The following is a 22,270-nucleotide window of genomic DNA, read 5'->3' on the forward strand; positions in this document are numbered from 1 at the left end:
GCTGCATTAGTGAAAGCGTAGCCAAAAGGTAACCGAGTCGGAAACCGCATGTCCAGTCTGCACCAGTAACAGCACACCTGCCTGCACTAGTTACATCACACTTTTTTTGTTGCAGTTTTTATATAGCGTGAACTCGACCCAAAGGTATTGATGCACTTTAAAACAAAAAATACCACGGCATCACTGCTGTCAGTGCCCAAGATCGCCTCCAAAGACCCGTCTGGATCACAAGAGCACATTGGAAGGGGAAGGAGAGGTAGTGGGAAAGTTTATGGAGTAGCTGAGTACTGTCTGGGCCATTAAAACCCCAGTCCTCCAACTCCAGTGACAACTGCCTGTTTGCGCACTGCCTGTGCCGATAAAGGCATATTCGGTTTCCACAAGTGACAACATACGCTGCAGCAGTGCAGTCCATCTGGCCGCATTAGTGAAAGCGTAGCCAAAAGGTAACATAGTCGGGGACCGCACGTCCAGTCTGCACCAGTAACAGCACACCTGCCTTCACTAGTGACATCACACTTTTTTGTTGCAGTGTTTATATAGCGTGAACTCGACCCAAAGGTATTGCAGCTGGATCAGACCTAAGAACCTTTGCTGGCACACCTTTCCGCTTTGCATTCTGGTATTTGTGGTCCTATATTTGAATGGACACAAACACGACAAGCACCAGAATGCAAGTAGAGCTAGATTAGCAACTGATGTCGGTCACCATGCACCGTGAGACTCAGGAGGAGTTTATGTTATGTTTTATATATTTAGTGTAATGAGATGTCGGGTTTGCTGCTGTGCATTGTTTGTTACATCGCTAGTAGCTGCAGGTGACTTTGAACACGTGGATACCATCTAGGCACTCAGTAGTTTGCAACAGCGCATGGGCTGGTGTGAAGTCACTACTCGGTAACTCTGATACTTTGTAACCCGGAACAATGCAAAAGCAAAACACAGCAACCTTAATTTTACTACAGGGTAGCAGCGGATCAGTGCTTGATAAATGCAACATAAAATTAAAATAAAAAGCTACACATTTTGTTTTAATTTGGACGTTACTATTTGTCTAACAAAGTTAGAACTGGGCCCAACGATTTCATGCTTTCTAACATACGTGAAATGTTCTAATCTGCATCCGTCGCCAGTCGCAAGGTTGTTTAATTGTTTCCAGACAGTTCTTGGTTCATAAAGGTTGCTCAGAGCAACCATATGTGGGCGACATCAAAGGCGGCCGAGTGCCGCGATACTTCGGAGGAAGGCGGGAGGAGGGGGGCGTTCTGCGCCGTATTCCTGCTCCCCCGCCCGTTAATAGCTCGTTCGGCCGAGATGGTGTGGCTCGCTGGACACCTTCTGCCGCAATTAACGCTCAGGCTGCGATACCGATGGCCTCCACTGATCTTGCCTCAGGCCTGTCGCGGCTCAGCGCTCCCGTGCCCGTCCTCCAGCGGGCCAATGTGCGCTGCAGTATAGGTAAGGCGAGCCACCGTGCGGATTGAATAAATGCTCCGCTTTCGGAGCTTCGTGAACTCGCCGCCGCAGAACCTTTGATACATCGGGGAAAGGATCGGGGTACCCTGGCACAGACGGTGGCCTGCTCCCTGGCACAGCCGCTGCAAGGTCGGGACACACTTTGCAGCATCTTAAACAAGCTACTGCCCGGCCGCCATCTTCGCCGAAATGACGAAAACAAACATTGAAAGAAAAATAAGTAAACCCGCCCACCGCCGCATGATGATCGCAAGGGGGGCGGGATGAGTAAAAATGGCCGGAACGCCCACGAATCTGGTCCGGCCATGACGGACAGATCTCTGTTTCAATGGCTAGCCTCCATTTATGGAGCTAGCCAATGGAACAGAGGGCGTATTCCAAAGCCACATATTATTCTCATTAGGTTTTCACCTGCGTGAAAAAGCTGCGCAGTGCGCAGCTTTCACTTAGGCGAAACCTAAAAATGAATGTATGTCTGTCTGTCTGTCTGTTTGTCCTTTATGCATTACTACACCATTCATCCAATCTCCATGAAACTTTGGGAAGTTGTTGAGTACACTCCCATGAAGGTTTCTGGCATAATTTTTTTTTAAATATCGGCCCCCCAGGGCCCTCATAATCTTTTGAATACTGATAAACATTTACAGTTTCCGGTGCGACTCGCTTTTGCAATGACTATCAACAAACCACTAGGACAATCGCTGCAAGTGTGTGTACTAGATTTGGAGAATACATGCTTCTCACATGGACAACTGTATGTGGCCAGCTCACGCGTCGGAAAACCTTATGATTTATTCGTGTAAGCACCAGACGGAAAAACTAAAAATATAGTGTATCCACAAGCACTGGAATAAATAAATAGAATTAAAACGGCAATTTGAAATGTTTTCCATAATAAAATGATTACGTTTCAATAAAAATTACACAATGTAAATTGAATGTTATAATAACAAGTTTCCTTGAATTTCCTGTCTTCTGAAATCGCAGCAACGCGCGACGGGTAAGCTCGTATATATATATATATATATATATATATACGATAATTCCAAACACGATTGAAGTAACTTCCTAATGGAATGTACCGGTTACACATTACAATTTTTTACATCAAGCTTGTGAACTGGTCATGCAATTTGTCAAAGTGCATAATGAAGACCCACAATTAATATATACAATCAAATCAGAAACAATTACTATATGCTGTGTACTGGTTCTTAATTCTCTGAGTACTCTGGTTCCAATGGACACATATGAAGGTGTTGATTCTCCAGTTTCATTCTTACTATTAGTTGTACATGTTCAAATATAGAATAACTGATTCTAATTTAACACTAGCATATTGATACATGTTAATTCTCCATCCCATTTTTGAACATCAAAAAAACTAAAATCTCACCCAAGTGGACAACATGAATAAACAGTTATTCTGCTCATATTACTCAAATGTTCCTAACAACATGATATCTCCGAGTACATCTTCATTAGAACTGAGCTAAGAAACACTATGTTCCCAAATTATGCCCCTGTGGGCTATCAACAGCAAAGATTACTTCCTGAAGGATAATACCAATCTACTTCCTTTTTAATAAGAGAAAGACCATCCTGCCTAGTTTAAGAGCTCCAATCTTAACCCTTTGGTCCGGTACATAATCCTCTTATGGAATCGCTAAACCTGGGTAAATCTTCTTGATGGAGGTTGTGCTGTCTATTTCGGATAAACGCTGTCTTCTTCCTTTGCCTTTATAAAAATATATATGTGAAAAGAGCATTAAAATCATAAAACCCCCTAACGGTATATATATTGCTACTAGGCTGACTGGTGAGTCAGAGGTGGACATATAATTCTTCATCAAAGTTTAAACCAAATGGTTCCTTACTGTCCATTTCCAGGATATACCTGGATTCCAACCTTCTAAGCTCTCTCGCTCTGTTATCCCCTCTAAACGTATTTGGTACATGATCAATGGCACTGTAAGTGAGTAATGTATGGTCCCCTTTATCCATAGTCTGAAAAGGTCATTTGAGATATTATCAGTGATGTCACTCACTATGTCATGAGTGATGTCATATGTAAAGTCAAAAGTAGTGCATTGCGCGGGTGTAAGTTATACTTAGCACAGGGAACTATAACCGCTGATTTTCAATGGTTTTGTATGAGTAAAATCTAAGCCTGGGAGGAGGTGGCACCTGTGGCAGAAAACAGCCCAGGAGGGGAGCTGCATGTCCCTCTTCCATAATATCGTTGTGTATGTCCTGGGGAGGTGGTGATCCCCAGGGTTAAATATGGCCCGGGAGGGGGGTCACGTGGCCCTGTCCCCCTACAAAATGTTTTTCTGGCCCCAGGGAGGTGGTTGTTTCCAGCAACCTCCATAAGAAAGATGGGGGCCCTAGTGGTTCCCCACCAATATTTAGAATAAAGCCCGCCGGGTGGTGTGGTCCCCAGGGCTCTTAGAAGCTCAGGGGGCTGCACAGCCCGCTCCAATTAAAAGTACATTTTAGGAGGTGGTGGTCCCCGGGGCTCAAACTGGCCTTGGATACGGGGGCTGCATGTGCCCTGTCCCTAATATTTATTTTTAAGTATGCCCCAAGGACCTGGCCTACCTGGAGGCTGAGTTTTAAAGAAGCACAGGAGACCACAAATCCTTTTTAAAATTATTTTTGTCAGGAATTTGGGAATCTTTGCAATGTCACAGGAAACATTTAAAAAAAATGCTTTTTAGCCCTGGCAGGGTCCCTGGGGGACCCCGGTGCCAGGGCTTGTGTGTCAGGGTATTCCTACCCTGCCCCTTTTCTTTATTTTTACATTTGTTTTGGGACTTGGCTGAGGCAGAGTCCCAAGATGGCTGTCAACACTTGCTGGTTGAAGTGTTGCCAGCCATCAGATATCTGCACGAGATCGGTAGGATTTGTGAAGGGTTCGCGCCTCTAGATATACAAATGTGTTTTTCTTTTAATATCTCAAAAACGAATGAACGGATTTACACCAAATCACAAAAAGCACTCTTTCTGGACCAAGAGCTAGCTTTCTAGTACATTTGGTTTAATTCTGTCCAGCAGTTCGGGCTGTAGTGGTTTTCAATATCCCTATGGGAATTAACATGGAAAACACACAGTTTTTGACCCCCACCCCTTTTTTCTCAGCCCCCACTTGATGGATCACCCTGAAACTTTCCATGCATATTAAGACACAGCAGGGCACTTTTTTGGAAAGTTTTGTAAAGATTCGTCAAATGGCGCCAGAGTTATAGGCAAGTCCAAAACAGTTTTTCCTATGGAAACCAGGTCCTAACCATAACTACCTACTGGGCACCGCCAGTAGGTGAATATATATTATATATATTTTTTACCTAGTGGCGTCAGGTCATTATAGCTAGGTCTGTTTTTCCACAGAAAGAGTGTTTTTGGCTTCCTAATAACTTTGGCCATGTGTGACAAATTTTCACAAAACTTTCTCAAAAAAGTTCAGCCACCTCAGCTCCTTCCTGGAAAATTTCGGGGTTAGCCATCAAGCAGGGGTCAAGAAAAAGGGGCGGGGGGACAAAATGCAAAATACCATCAATTTTCCATAGACTTCTTAGACAAGGTTACAGCAAAAATTGTTGAACGGAATTACACCAAATTGGTCCGCAGGAACCCCGGGCCAGCTCGCAAGCTATATCCCAGGGAGCCCACCATGGGATATAGCAGTTTCCCTGCTTGCAGTGGCGTGGACAGGGAAACCTGTGTTTGCTCTTGCTTGACAAGAGCATTTTCAAACTTCCCGCCAAGCTAGACATACACCAAGCCTGCTTCTAGCTGGCAGGAGTTTGGAAATGCTCATGCCTGCTGGGAGCAGACTTTTCATCTGTTTCTCTGCTCTCACTGAAGCGGGCAGGAAACAGATTAAAATATTGCTCCAGCATGCAGGGAGCAGAATTAGAAGCTGCTTGCTGAGGCTGGGAGCAATGCCAGCTCCTGCTGTATCTGTGTAGCCAGCAGGGGCCACTGGATATTTGGGGGGTCCCGCTGTGGCCCCAACATCCCTTTTGTTGTTGCCCTTGGTGGGAACCTTTGGCACCCACCTTTAAGTTGAGTTAAGTTGAGGGCCAAGCAAATGGCCATGTGTGATGGGGCTGGCTGTATGGAGGGGCTTGGTTGCAATCCTTCTTGAGTATGTTGTTCAATCTGTATAAAACTGTTCAGATAAAGCCAGATTCATAAAAATCGGTGAACGTCAGTTCTTAAACAAATGTTCTACTATGGACAGCTTTTTTCTGTATCTAACTCGTGAAACTCACCAAACCCACATTGAGAAATAAAGTTGATATCAGTAGAGAACTGGGTGATGCTAACAGTGCTGTTTGCAAACAGTGACATTTTCATGAGAAATACACCACAGAGTATGCCACAGTTGTCTAAAAAGTTACTTGAAGCACATTCCAAGAAAGTTGTTAATCCTTGAGCTTGACTCTAAGGGGTCGATTCCGATCCGGTAAAATAATCCGGCGTACGAATCGTATCCGGAGCCGTTTCCGTACGACTCGTACAGACGCCGTACGACCGGACGATTCCGATCCCGATCGGCCAACCCGTACGCGATTCGTACGGTTCACGTCGATTCGTACGGAAAATCGCGCGCTCACCTACACACCGTACGGCGCGTACCCCCCATGATCGCAGGGGTACGCGGCGTACCCCTCTGGTCATGCGGGGTACGTGCCGTACACCCAGCGTACATGGGGTACGTGCCGTACGCCCACTGTACATGGGGTACGGTGCGTACCCCATGTACGCTGGGTGTACGGCGCGTACCCCGCATGACCACAGGGGTACGGCGCGTACCCCTGCGATCATGGGTGGTACGTGCCGTACCCGGGGGGGGGCCTTCCGTACCTGTTTCGGCGCGAACTCTGCGTTTACGACTGTTTTCGGCTCCCGTAGGAAAAGGGTCGTACGGCGCGTACCCGACACGGATCGTACTTGCTGGGTCGTAAAAACATGCCGCGATGTCGCGTACTGCGGGTTCCGAGTGAGATTCGTACGGAGATTTGAGTCGTACGGAGTCCTGTACGACTCGTACGGAGTTCGGCACCTAGTACGGATCGTACTTCATCGTACGTACGGGACGTCTACGGATACGATTCGTACGGGGAAAAAACTCTCCGTACGACCATTCGGAGCGCATTTTACCGGATCGGAATCGACACCTAAATGTAATTCTACCAGCAATTTGAAGCTATTGTAACCTGTATAATGTAAGTGTGATATGCTCCAATCATCTGGCATCCATTACTATTAATGTGTCGTTATGTTTCATTTTTTGGAAATGTTCACGACATTCTGAGATACTCATTTAAAAAAAGGAACAGCTGCAGCCCAGTCTTTCTAAACAATTAGCCCTGGCCAAAACTGTGCGCAGCGAGGGGTTGCATTTATGTATGGTTATTAAATATTACTTTATGTAAAAAAGCCCTAAATATTCACTGGAAAAAAAAACATTAAAAAAGGATCTGTTTTCATTTTTTTTAAACTTAGAAATTTACTGAAAAAAACAAAGGTTGAAATAACGTTATAGTGAGGTGAATTTGTCAATGACAGCATTAATGTTTTGAACTAAAAAAACTACTGAAGTTTACCAGTTATAGTTAGCGGCACTAACTACAACTTGTGCCCCTGCCATGCACTGCTTTTGACCTCACATATGACATCACTGATCACATGTTCTATAACAATATTTATAACATCACTCATGACATCGTTGATGACATCACTGATGACATCTTGCAAGTTTCGTTTTCCTGCATATTCCTCTACAAATTACTGTGGCATTAGAGGCCTACCAGTAAGCACAAAATAGCTCATGAGACTATCAGCCATCATTACTGCCATCACAGCAGCCGCGGCCCATGGAGGGAGTTGCGGTGGGGCTGAAAGGCGGGGCGGGGGGTTCTAAAATCCGGAATATGGATCATTGGAGGTAAGTAAACAATTTAATTAATAAAAGGAATTTCGTAGCGCGCCCTGCATTGCAAAATCGGATGCAGCGCGCGCTACGAAATTCGTTTTATTAATGAAATTGTTCATTTACCTCCAATTATCCATATGCCGGTTTTTAGAACCCGCCGCCCGCCCCTCCCCCGCCCCGCCTTTCAGCCGCCACCGCAGCTCCCTCCACGGGACGCGGCTGCATCACAGATACAGCTCCCTTAAGTGTAGAAAGTGTGCATTATATGCATCATTGACTGCTCACCATACACTTTCCAGCTAGCATAGTTCACATTAGCAATCAACCACAGATATGTAGGAAATCCTTCTTGAGTATGTTGTTCAATCTGTATAAAACTGTTCAGATAAAGCCAGATTCATAAAAATCGGTGAACGTCAGTTCTTAAACAAATGTTCTACTATGGACAGCTTTTTTCTGTATCTAACTCGTGAAACTCACCAAACCCACATTGAGAAATAAAGTTGATATCAGTAGAGAACTGGGTGATGCTAACAGTGCTGTTTGCAAACAGTGACATTTTCATGAGAAATACACCACAGAGTATGCCACAGTTGTCTAAAAAGTTACTTGAAGCACATTCCAAGAAAGTTGTTAATCCTTGAGCTTGACTCTAAATGTAATTCTACCAGCAATTTGAAGCTATTGTAACCTGTATAATGTAAGTGTGATATGCTCCAATCATCTGGCATCCATTACTATTAATGTGTCGTTATGTTTCATTTTTTGGAAATTTTCACGACATTCTGAGATACTCATTTAAAAAAAGGAACAGCTGCAGCCCAGTCTTTCTAAACAATTAGCCCAGGCTGACATTGCATGGTTGCTTTTAAACAGGTATAGTTTAATTTGTACAGTACATTAACTAATTATACATGAGCACTTAAATATTGATGAAATTGTAATTTCTAGAAATAGACTTGGGATAATTAGTTTGATTGGTGATAAGATTAGTATATGAATCAATCTTACACTCAAATGATATAGAGAATATATTTTATGTGTTCATTTTTCAATAGAAAGGTCTAGACCTGTTGAAGGGTGAGTTCTTTCAAAATATCAAAGATCTAAATATGAGTACTGATGCATTGGTTCTAAGGGTCCATGCCTGGTGCCCACTTTGAAGCAGGAGAAGGTCCTGGAAGTTTCCATCCCCAGAGGTGCCTGGAATTTCCGGCCTCTCTCCACTTCCCCTTGCTTGTCTGGGTACACAAAAGACAAGTGTCAACCATTTGTGTGTTTGCTTAGTCAGGGCCTTGGTGATGTGCAAGTGTGGTAGGTGACAGCTTCCCCTCCTTATCAAGTCAGAGATGGCTTATCCTGCCACATCTACTGCCTTCTGTCTCTCTCTCTTTGGGAGCAATACACAAATATCAACTATCAGCTGCACCTAGTCATGTGACCCTGTGTGGCTGGAGGCACCAAATGGTTGTGACAAGAAAATGTCAACTTTCTAAAAGTGGCAATTTCAGAATTATGACTTAAATTCCAACTTTGCCATTAAGGAAGGTTTAAATTACAATTACTAAGGGCCTGATTATGAGTTTGGTGGTTCTGGAGCAGGCTGCCATGCCAACGCCTGGCTCCAGGACCACCGAATTTGACAGCTGGCCGCCTGCCAGATTATGAGGACTTTCGTGGTCTGGCGGGCGGTCCTTTGGCATTCCCACAGCAGTGCCTATTAAAAAGGCACTGTAATGGGAACGCCAAAGTCGGCGCAGTCCATGCCGTGCAGGAAATGGGTTGGTTGCACACAGGGGGGCAACAACATGTGCCACTCTGCAGGAATACTATGGCCATGAGGCAACAATAAATCAATCAATCCACGGCTTGTAAAGTGTGACTACTCACCCGAAAGGGTCTCAAGGGCCTGTAGGACCCCCTTTGTTCCCATTCCACCACACTTTTCATGGCGGGCTCACCACCATGAAAACCGTGGCAGAGAAGAAACTCATAATATGCTTGGTGGTGCTGCAGCAGCAGTGGCAAGTATATTTCGACCTCAAGACTGCTGCAACACCGCCAGTGATCCCTGCTCCCTGGCATTTATGGAAGTTTCACGGGGGTTTGAACATCCAACTTGTAATAGGGTGGTCGGACTATCGGTGGGGCAGTGTATGCTCCGCCTCTGTGGCTATGCGGATAGTCATAATTAGGCCCTTAGACAGCAATTTTAAGATTTCTACCTGCTTCCAATTGAAAATGATCACTTTTTAAATTTAATAAATGAATCCAAAGTTATCATATGAATGAGGTAGGCCTCACAGTAGTGAAAAAAAAAGTTAATAATTGTTCACTACCAGGACACGTCAAACTTAAAAGTACTTGCCCAAGTCTTTAAATGCATTACACCCTGCCATCTCGGCTGTATAGGGTCTACCCTAGGGGTGATTTACATGTTTTAAAAAGGGGGATTTGGGCCTTGTAAAAGGCTTATCTTGCCAGGTCGAAATGGCAGTTTAACCCCTCGTTGCCAGGCCTCCCCGTGCCAAGACCTTTTTGACTATTTGGGTTAGTTCGCACTTAGGCCCCCTTAACATTTTGTCCACATAAGGTACCCACAACAAATTTGCATCCTTTTCTTTCAGCATACAGAGAATTCTAAAGGTACAAGGGGTTTGTAGATTTCTCTGGAGGGGACCGAGAAATTAGGCAAAATACAGCTAAATTCTTTTTGGGGGGAACAAAGGAAGAAAAATTGCTGTAGAAGAAAGCATCTGTTTTGTTCCCTGCAAATGGTATCAACAAAGGGTTTGTAGCTCTAAAATCACCATCTTTCCAGCTTTTTCAGAAAAAAATTAAAGTTTCGACACAGTTTGGCATTTTACTGGGATACAGCATATTTTTCCTGTTTTTTGTGCTTTCAACCTCCTTCCAGGTGGAGGTAGAAATGGGTGTAAAACCAAAAACGAACACTGGAAACATATACATTTCTGAAAAGTAAGTTGGAATTCAGCAAGGGGTAATTTGTGTAGATCTTTCAAGGTTTTCCTATAGAAACTAATAATTAAAATAAATAAATATTGAAATTGAGTTAAAAAAACAGCCATATGTACCTACATTTCCACCTGTAACTTCTTCTAACAATGGCAGATTTTTGAAAGCAAAATACAGTTACATCTGTGAAGCCCTTCTGGTTGCGGGGATATATAGGGCTTCTAGGTTCACCAAGAACCCAAGGTGCCCAGAGCCAATACTGAGCTGCACCTTGCAATGCTTTTTCATTGTGTGCCAGGTATATAGCAATTCATTTGCTAAAATATTAAGAGTGATAAACAGGCACCAAGGAAACCTATTTCCGAAATGGGAACAAGATGTGGAGTTAGAGTCAGTGGTTATTTGCACATCTCTGAAATTGTGGGAAGAAATACTAGCATGTGAATTAGATAGCATTTTTCAAAATGTCTTCTTTTTTACCCACTGCCTTACATTTGGAAGATAGAAATGCATAGAAAGACAACTAGTAATAACACTTGTTCTACTTTTCTGTCTTCCCCTAGGTCTTCCAATAAAAACGGGCTTCACTTGTGTGGGTTTGCCTGGTGCCTGCGACAGGAAACGGGTCAAAACGCAACATTGACACATCACATTTTTCCACTGAAAAAGGACCATTTTTTTCAATGTGCTTTGATGTGGATTTTGAGTCCCATCTCAGCCCACACCTAGAGAAAACATAGCAAACCTGTACATTTTAAACATCTAGGTACGCTGGGGGATCCAGGATGGGGTGACTGGTGTGGCTCTCACCAGGTTATGTTATCCAGAATCCTTTGCTAACCTCAAAATGTGTCTGAAAAACATGTTTCCCTCACATTTCTGTGATGGAAAGTTCTGGAATTCACAGGGAGCTACAAACTTACATCCATCCAACCAACATTTCCCAAAGTCTTCCAATAAAAATGGTACCTCACTTGGGTAAGCCTAGTACCTGCGACAGGAAACGGCCCAAAACACAACATGGACCCATCACTTTTTTTCCACAGAAATACTAACCCTTTTTTTGCAAAGAGCCTAGCTGTGGATGTTGGGCCCTAGCTCAGATGGCACCTAGGGAAACCTAGCAAACCAGTAAATTTTTTAAATCTAGATACCCATGGCATTCCATGATGTGCTGACTTGTGTGGCTCTCACCAGATACTAATACCCATAATCCCTTGCAAACCTCAAAAAAAACATTAACCTCAAATTTCTGTGATGGAAAGTTCTGGAGTCTGCGGGGAGCCACAAACTTAAACCCACCTTGCATTTTCCCAAGCCTCCCTATAAAAATGGTATTTCACTTGTGTGGGTAGGCCTAGCGCCAGCGACAGGAAGTAGCCCAAAACACAACCTGGACCCATCACATTTTTCCACAGAAAACTGACCCTTTTTTGGCAAAGTGCCTAACTGTGAATTTTGAGCCTTAGCTCAACCTGCACCTAGCGAAACCCAGAAAACCTGTAAATTTTTTAAATGTAGATACCCAGGGGATTCCAGGATGGGTAACTTGTGTGGCTCTCACCAGGTTATGTTATCCAGAATACCTTGCAAACCTCAAAATGTATTTAAAAATACACATTTTATTAATATTTCTGTGATGAAAAGTTCTGGATTTTGTGGGGAGCCACAAACTTCTATCCACCCAGCATTCCCTCAAATCTCCTGATAAAGATGATACCTCACTTGTGTGGGTAGGCCTAGTACCCATAACAGGAAATGGCCCTTAACGTAATGTGGAGGCTTGAAAATTATCGATCGCAAAAATACCTGGTTTTGCGAGGGAGTCACCTGCATTTTTGGTCCCGGGCCAGGCAGCTATGTAGATAAACCTACCAAACTCAGTCCAGGGAGGTGTGGCTTGCATGGGTCTCCAACATTTTCCTAGGTAGAATTCCTTCAAATCTCAATCTTGTGTGGGTGGGCAAAGTGACTGCGACATGGAAGAGCCCAATACATATTGTGGAGGCCTCAAAATTATCGATTACAAAAGGATCTGGTTTTGCAAGGGGATCACCTGAGGTTTTGGTCCTGGCTCGTCGGCCATCTAAGGAAACCTACTAAACCCAGACATTTCTGAAAACTAGGCACTCGGGGGAGTCCAGGATGTGTGGCTTGCGTGGATCTCCTCAAAGTTTTCTTACTCAGAATTCCCTGCAAACCTCAAATTTAGCTACAAAGTCACATTTTCCTCACATTTCTTTGTGGCAAGGTTGTGATATCACAGCGCCAGCACAAATTTCCCACCATCCAGTGTTTCCCTCAGTCTCCCGATAAAAATGATACCTCACTTGTGTGGGTGCTCAAAGCAGAGTCAGCCTAAAAACTAATGAAAAAACCTGCCCTTTTGCACCCACTTTGGTTCCACCTCAGTTTTTCATTGTATAAGTTTTCAGGTTCTCTGCTGATTCCTGGTGTTTAGTGGGTAATAACCTCCATATGCCATGCCAAGCCGGGCAGAAAGACTGTCTCTTTTTTGTTGGGGAGATGGGGGCATTGGCATGCCCATTTTTGGCATCCCCCACCTCTACATATTCAAAGCAAATAATCCCTGGTGTCTAGTGGGCTTTCTGCCCCCCCGGGGGGAGGTAACAGAAAGACTTCTGTTTTATGAATGTGGGTGGAGGTACAACCTTACCCATTGTGGCCAGCCCCATTCCTCTTTTTTAATAAAATTGGGTAATAACCCCATCTGCCTTCAGGGGGGTAGGGGCAGACAGACTGTCCCCTTTGTTTTGGGGGTGTGGGTACATTAACATGCCCAGTCTGGGCAGCCTAGGCAAACAAGGGTACCCCGTAAAGTGAACCTGGGGTTGCAGTGTATGTAAAAACACAATGGTTCAAGGGTGGCCAGGGACAAGAAAAGAACAGGTATTTTGCCTAGAGACTAAATCAATTTGGGAGCAGAGCATGTAGGGCAACATTTGTAGTTTTAATCATTGTACTTTTTTGCATGTTGGTATTACAGGAATACGTTCAGTTGCTCACATACGTAATAAGGTGCGTAACGTGACTGAGCGAAATTGAAAATAAACGAGATATCACATGAACAACAAAGGGATCGTTTCGGTCTTTATGGAGTCAAGATCATCATCAGGACAAGGTGAGCAGTCTGAAATTGGAGTAAAGGTAAGTTTATATCAGCACAATTCCGGGTTGTGGGGAACCGGGGGGGTTGCAGCTGGGGCATGCAAGAGCGCTTGGGCTGGAAATTACTTATAGGGTAAACATCACACTAGGTGCCGCGTTGTGTACCTGCTCTTACTATTTTAAGGAACCAGATAAATGGAGAAGGGGAGTGTAGGGTACTCTCTAGTTTAGCTTCTGGGGGTTCAGTTTCTCGGTGGCCTGGTTATTGCATCAGTCGAAGTGGGAGAAGATCTAAGGTTAGGCAGAAGGCAAGACATCATTCTGGACAGTCACCACCCCTCTTTTAGAAAGAAAATAAAATCTGTGGTTTTTAGTGGGATTTCTGCCTCCCCTGGTGTCAGATCAGGGGTAATAACCCCCATCTACCTATGGGGGGGGGGGCAAAAAACTGTTCCTTTAGTGTTGGGAGTGGGGGCATTGGCATGCCCATTGTGGGCAGCCCTAACATCTTTATTATTAAAAATATTAAATAATCCCTCGTGCCTAGTGGGCTAAATCTTCAACAACAAAATAATACCTGGTGTCTAGTGTGTTTTCTGCCACCCCAAGGGGGGGCAGATTGGGGGCTACTGCCCCCATCTGGTCCCCAGGTTGGGCATAAAGCCTGAATTTGACCATATGTATATGGGAGGAGCAAATGCCCAAGTGGCTTCTTCATCCTCCCTAGTGTCTAGTGGGTGACACCCTGCTTGGGGGTCGCCCTCCTGTGGCAATCTCCAAGAAGGGATCCACTAGGAAAGGATACTATAGGGACGCGGAGATCCTTCCCTTTCCAATGATATCTATTGTATTTGCCTACATGCGCGAGGGCTGAGATAGCCCCAGGAGCACTTAGGCAGTAAAAAGTGAAATGGGGCGATTGGCTCAATTCACTTTCACTTCCAGTGTAATGACGAACGGGTGCCATGCGTGCCCATCGTCACTACACTGAAAAAAAATGCGTCAGGCAGCTGGGGAAGCTCTTCCCCAGGTCCTTATGCTGACATAAAAAAATAAACCCCTCTGCTGTGTACAGAAGAGGGATTTCTTACTGCTGTGTCGAGGACGTAATGGTTACGTCCTTGGCACAGAAGCACCGCAGTCGAAGAGCGTAACCATTACGTCCTCAGAAGGAAGGGGTTAAAACTGCACACACAAGCTGCAATGGCAGGGCTGGGACATGTTTAAAAGGCTCCTTAAGTGGGTGGCACAATAAGTACTGTAGGCCCAGTTGTAGCATGTTATTGACAGGCACTGGATAAATGTAGTACCACTTTACGAGGAACTTACAAGTAAATTTAATGTGCCAATTCAGTGTAAGTCAATTGTTACCGTGTTTAAAGAAGAGAGCAAAGGCACTTTACCACTGGTTAGCAGTGGTAAAGTGTGCAGAGTCCTAGAGCCAGCCCCTAACATTTTAGTAAATTGATGTCCATGGCAAAGGCATCTCACTTCTGGAAAAACGTGCACATTTTTTGCCTCCTCAAGCTCCACTTCTTCTACATCGCACCCAAGACATGGCACGACCTCCCTCAACATATCCGATTCTCCGCCTCACTTCTGAGTTCCTCAAGAAGCTGAAGACCCGGCTCTTCGTATAAACACCATGGGGACCACACACCTACACACCTGCCCAAGCGCATGAGTACCCTCTGGCATTTTTGGTGTGATATATCAATATAATCTAACAACATTAGAGCAGCACAGGCAAGTAGGAAATGCACATTTTCTGTTCCTCTATAAAATACTAAGAGTACATGGGCGTGATTCACAAAGGTAAAATTGTTTGCTATTCACAAAGGCATTTTACTAGTAGTATCTTTACGTCTGCGGAGCTCTACACATAAAAAGATGGAAGGAGTCTATGCTGTCATAAAGACATAACTAGTAAAATAGCTTTGTGAATAGCAACTAATTGTACACTTACACAATAATTCATGTTTACCTTTGTGAATCAGGCCCTTAATGTTTAGCCTTTTAGTGTGCCGCATTGCATCTGCAGCTCAGTGCAACACTGATGCCGCTTCCAAAGAGTTTTCATTTTACTGAAATACCATTTGTCAGACTTACTGATCTTCATGTGGTTGTGAATCCAAGATGTTCACCTATCTCCATCATATTACAATTGAGGTAAACCCCAGTAAAAGTTTCTCTACTATGTGACCTCAATGGAAGTATAAAGCTTTCATGCACTTTGTCCAATTATTTACTCTCCCCTTCAGGCTACTTAAAAAAAATATATTACTGGAAGGGTAGGCTCACTGAACTGAATCCCAAGGTATTAGATTTATAATACAATGGCAGGCAGCGAATCATGTTTTAGTCAAATGATTTCTGATTTGCAGGTGACCTTATAGTTTGGCCAAGCCTACTACATTCTAATATATTACTCATTAAATGCTACATTCGCCACTAGGAGAATGCTCTAACAAAAAGTCACTGAACACGTTTCAGATTATCTCATTTCCAGAAATTCCTGACAGCGAATTGCCAAATGTTTTTGTGGCTAGTGATAAAACATTGATTATTTTCACTTGGGTTTTGCGTCAAATGCTCACAAAATTATGTTAAGTGCGCTTATTCCACAAAGACGACTTCAAGGCGCTAAGAGATTAAAAAGAAAGATTGCAGCTTCAGTCAATTATAATTGGTGTTATACTTCAATTAAAATGCATATTAATGACGCATTAAAGGTTGCTATAGTGTGCTTAACAAAATGGTTTTTTGATTGCGCCTGATTAAAACAGAGTTGACTATTCCTGTCAGTGATGCGGGAAGTCTGTTCCGCTCTCTAACAGCACAGGCCCAAAAGGCACGACCGCTTCTTAGCACGCTTAAACTTTGGCATACATAGCATGGCCTTATATGCATCGCGGGTGCATCACTTTTTGTGACGCACTAGTGGCGCATTGTACCTGCCCATATTTACAAGGCCACGTGAAGTCACCCGACGTGGCTTCTCGTGGCCTTGTAAATATGGGCCCCTTCACGCAATACTCTGCGTGAAAGGGGCTTTCCATGGATGTTGCTGTGGGTGTTCCCACTCAGTATTTATGGAACCTGACGCATTCCCAGATTTACAAAGTTTTATAAAGGTGGGAATGCGTCAGAATCCTACGCCTCCCCAAGTGAGGCATAGGAGTGGCACAACAAGGAGAAATACTTTTATTTCTCCTCATTATTTTCTCTTTCCTCCTTCTATGCATGCCGAATTCTGCAGCAGGAGGAACATGCACTCAAAGGTGTCCCTTCCTGCACAAAAACAATGATCCCCGCAACCCAGGCACCCTTATAACAGGATGCAAGCTCATCTCAGCAAAATAGATTGCAGTGGTAGAATGCGCCGTTTTTTCCAAATGAGGCCCTAGGTGTCTAGGGGGGCTTATTTACAAGCCCCTTGCACTGCCGGTGTGTCACTTTTTGACACACCGGCAGTGCAAGGGGCTTGTAAGTAAACCCGTTAAGCTGCTGTTGCGCCACTTTTTCTATGGGAAAAGTGACGCACAGGTGGCGCAGGGGGCTTGTAAATATAGCCCTGAGTATCTTTAAAGATTAGTGAGAAAAGCATGGCCCATTTGACTGAGTGACATGAGTGGTGTGAAGTGGCTTGTACTGAATGCTCTCCTTCACTGGGAGCCAGTCTAAAGAACGGGTAGATGCAGAGATCTGTTCGTCCCATTACAGACAGACTAGTAGTGCGATAAATACCACCTATTCGAGTTGTTGGAGAGTAAAATGCAGATTTTGGTGCTTAATGCACCAAAATCATCTGCATGACACAGTAAAGACTGTATGGTTTCCCACCTGTTAACGATGGTTGAGGTATTTAACACATCCGCTAATTATCGGATCCATTAAATATCTAACAACTCGTAATTCCAACTCTTTGTGAACAAGGGCCCACCCAACATGTAATCAAGGCTAGTCGTGAAATTACCAAGGAGGGGTCAGATTGAAATTTTATGGATACTGAGAAATCTGTATATTGTTCAGCGAGGTTGATATGCCATCTTAATCTCTTTTATCTACGTGGTGCATTGTGGCAGGGAGAAGATAAAATGTGATTTCTAACTGCACTTTCACCAATATCTTTCCCTATGTGTAACCCAAAGAACTTTTTCATATGATCCTGTTTATTCTGACTACTTTTGCACTTAAGGTGTGCTACAGTCCCTCTCGTGATGCTGCTTTCAGAGACCAATGTGTGATGCCAGATTTCCAGTCTTTTTTCTGAAGTGCTCAAGCACTGAAAGTCACAGCAACAGCCCTCAGGCCATCCACTCCTCTTTAACAGGAAAATTCTCTCCCTTTGCCTGTCCTCACCTTCAATATGAGGCAGGTGTTCACTGACAGCTCTTAAGTCTCATTTGTTAGCCTACTGATTGACAGCTTCACAGTTTGTGTCCTGCCTAACATCTTCTCTAAGACTGATATCCCTCAACCACCCCCATGAAATACGTGATGCCTGATTTCAAACCTACAGGAAAAAAGTTGGAGAAAGGAGGAACAAATATATACAAATGATTATCACATAGGCGACAGTAAATTCTCCTATTGGTTTTGTGGCAAAGTCCACTGCTCAATGAATCACATGTTATCAATGTCATCACAAACACAAGGGGATAAGATTACACATTTATTTATTGTAATCAAACCAAGATTTTTTTATCTCATTTCTTTTTTTATCACAAACAAAAATCTTTTTCAAGGCAATTTTATGCACTATACACAAAAGAATACATACCTATGTACACACCTATATACAATAATTACATACAATGGACAACATATACACTTTATATAAAGAACCAAATGTATCAAGAAAACACTTTTTATCTTTTCCATACCCTAAGAAACAAAATTACAGCAAACGCTGGGTGCCCTCCTATTCAATCTAGGGGGTGCACTAGGAGGTAGTCAGACACACCAGGTTCCACGCGAAAACCTCACAGAACCTTGATATTCAAGTGTGTCAAATGGCATAAATTTCCAATTTAATTCAAAACATAGACTCCTCCATATGGAAAGTGTCGACGCGGTCGCGTTTCGGCCTCCCAACAAATCTGGCCTCTTCAGGACAGGGCAACAAAAGAACTCCAGGAACACAGTTCCAAAGCGGCACGCCACCGGAAGCTCACAGGGCGCCAACTATTTCTTATGTGCGTCAGTTCTGTGTCTGTTGTAAATCACACGAAGCTTCAAGATCGTAAATATCCCCTGGGCCACTAAATTCAGCGTCGGAAGATCTTAATCCAAACTCTCTGCATCGCCAGCGCGGTCGAAAAACACCTACACCACACAAAACGCAAGCTGGATCCTCCTTACCCTTCTTCAATGCTCTCACTGCACCTAGCATTGACCTTCACATTTCTGGTCTTCTCTGACTGGCAGGTGACCTCAAGTAGCCTGTATTATGGATGTATTTGAAAATGAATATGCTCCTGGAATTGTGTTGTAACATTAAAATCTGTCTCTTGTTCTCTTGCTGATTTCTTCTAGTTACTGTAGGTTAATCTTTAGCAGTATCCCCTACTCACGGATCACTGACAAAATATTGACCTACAAAATATCGACCTACAGAAACATCGATGCTGAAATATCGAAGGCAAGAATATCGACATCCCATCTACAACATGGTAAGTACAAAAGTATCAAAATAAAAATATAGATGTTAAAAATATCGATTGTTAAAAATATAGTTTTTTTTCTGTAAAAATATAAATGTAAAATAAAGTAAATAATACTAATTAATAAAATTAACATAGTTAACAATATCTAATAATGTTTAAAATTAATAAATAATACATATATAATAATAACACATTAATTAAACATATACAGACAATATATAATATTTACTTACTTAACAATAAGTTTTAATAATTATTTTAATAATTTATAAATTAATAACACATATTATATATTACAAATACATTTTCAAACATAAAACAAAAACATAAATAACAAGTAAATAATTATTATTAATAAATTACGAAAATTAAATATACTCTTAATATTGTTAAAATTAATTATATACTACATTATCTAAAATTATACAAAAAATATTAAATAGGTAAATAAATAAAAATACTATTCAAAAACCATAACAAAAAAAAATACAGTAATAAAAACATTGTATAGCATAGAACTTAAAATTATCATTCCCACTCCAGAGAGAGCAACAGTAGAGAAACCATTGGATAGCGTAGAGTTAAAATTACTATTCTAACTCCAGAGAGTGCAACAGTAGGGAAAGCGTTTTCAAATTCAAATTCAAATTCAAATAATTTATATAGCGCGCTACATACCCAGAGGGTCTCAAGGCGTTTGAAGAAGGGTGCTTGAGGAAGGGTGGGGGATTACTTGTCGAATATCCAGGTTTTAAGTTGTTTTCTGAAAGCTAGGTGGTTCTGAGTGAGGCGAAGGTGAGTGGGAAGTGAGTTCCAGGTTTTAGCCGCCAGGTAGGAGAAGGATCTTTCTCCCATGGTGGTTTTGTTGATGCGAGGTACAGCAGCAAGGGCTTGGTTGGAGGAGCGTAGCTGGCGGGAGGGGGTGTAGAAGGAAAGTCGTGTGTTGAGGCATTCGGGTCCAAGTTCGTAAAGTGCTTTGTGTGCGTGGGTTAGGAGGCGGAATGTTATCCTCTTATTGACGGGGAGCCAGTGGAGGTTTTTCAGGTGGCCAGAGATGTGGTCTTTACGCGGGATGTCTAGTATGAGTCTGGCTGATGTGTTCTGGATGCGTTGGAGTTTTTTCTGAAGTTTTGCGGTGGTACCGGCGTATAGGGTGTTTCCGTAGTCCAGGCGGCTTGTAACCAGTGCGTGGGTGACCGTTTTTCTAGTTTCGGTGGGGATCCAGCGAAATGTTTTTTTGAGCATGCGAAGAATGTTGAAGCAAGATGAAGAAACGGCGTTGACTTGTCTGGTCATCGAGAGTGAGGAGTCCAGGATGCTGGCCAGGTTCCGACCGTGGTCCGTCGGGATGGGTGCTTTTCCAAGGGCCTCTGGCCACCAAGAGTCGTCCCAGGCGGAGGGGGAGGTACCTAAGATAAGGACTTCTGTTTTGTCTGAATTCAGTTTCAGACGGCTGTGCTTCATCCACTCGGCTACTTCTTTCATTCCTTCATGTAGGTTGGTTTTGGCGGTGTTAGGGTCTTTGATGAGTGAGAGGATCAGTTGAGTGTCATCAGCGTAGGAGATTATGTTGAGGTTGTGTTGGCGTGCGATGGCCGCGAGGGGGCTCATGTATACGTTGAAGAGGGTGGGGCTGAGTGAAGATCCTTGTGGTACGCCGCAAATGATTTCAGTAGCCTCAGACTTGAATGGTGGGAGGCGGACTCTCTGAGTTCTTCCGGCAAGGAATGAGGTGATCCATTCCAGTGCTTTTCCTTGGATTCCGATGTTTCTGAGGCTTAGTAACAGGGTGCTATGACAGACTGTGTCGAAGGCTGCGGAGAGGTCGAGGAGGATGAGGGCGACTGTGTCACCATTGTCCAGTAGAGTTCGAATGTCGTCTGTTGCTGCGATGAGTGCGGTCTCAGTGCTGTGTTTGGCCCGGAAGCCGGATTGTGAGGAGTCGAGGGATTTGTTGGTTTCGAGGAAGGCGGAGAGCTGGTTGTTGACAGCTTTCTCGATGACTTTGGCTGGAAATGGAAGGAGCGAGATGGGGCGGTAGTTTTTGAGTTCGGTGGGGTCAGCTGTGGGTTTTTTCAGAAGGGCGCTGAGTTCGGCGTGTTTCCAGCTATCCGGGAATGTGGCGGAGGTGAGGGAGCAGTTGATGACGTCTCGGAGGTGTGGTGCTATGATGGAATCTGCTTTGTTGAAGATGTGGTGAGGGCATGGGTCTGTGGGGGAACCTGAGTGGATGGAGTTCATCAGGCGGATGGTGTCCTCAGTGGAGATTGGGTTCCAGTTCTTAAGGAAGTTCAAGGGTGGTGAAGGTACTGCAGAAGGTTGGGTGGGTTGGTCTCCGGGTTGGTTGTCAAAGCTGTTGTGGATGTCAGCTATTTTGTCGTGGAAGAACGAGGCTAGGGAGTCGCAGAGGGCTTGAGAGGGAGTGATATCGTTGGAGTTGGCAGTGGGGTTGGTTGGCTTTGACGATGTTGAATAGTTCCTTGCTGTTGTGGGCGTTGTTGTCAAGTCGGTCTTTGAAAGCGGCTTTCTTGGCAGTCCGGATCAGTTGGTGGTGTCTGCGTGTGGCGTTTTTGAAGGCGTCCCTGGTGCTGGTGTTTGGGTCTTTTTTCCAGGCCTTCTCAAGGGAGCGGCAGAGTTTCTTGGATTTCTTAAGATCATCATTGAACCAGGGGGCGTTTTTGCTGCCTGGTTTGATTTGACGTTTTTTCAGGGGTGCTAGGTTGTCGGCGCTGTTGGTTAGCCATTGAGTGAGGTTAATGGCTGCTTCGTTGGGCTTTGAAGAGTGGGCAGGGGGCTTTTGAAGAAGCGATGAGGAGATTTGGTCGATGGTGATTTTGTTCCAGTTTCTTCGCAGAGTGGGTTGAGGGTTGTTGTGGGTTGTGGTCTTTTTGTAGATAAAGTGAACGCAGCTGTGGTCTGTCCAATGGAGAGCTGTGGTGTGACTGAAGGAGATATGTTTGCTGGAGGTGAAGATAGGGTCGAGTGTGTGACCTGCGTAGTGAGTGGGTGTATTAACAAGTTGTTTGAGTCCGAGGTTGGCGAGATTGTCCAGAAGGGTGGTGGTGTTGTTGTCGTT

This window comes from Lissotriton helveticus, chromosome 10, assembly GCF_964261635.1.
Source record: "Lissotriton helveticus chromosome 10, aLisHel1.1, whole genome shotgun sequence".
Lineage (NCBI taxonomy): Eukaryota > Metazoa > Chordata > Amphibia > Caudata > Salamandridae > Lissotriton > Lissotriton helveticus.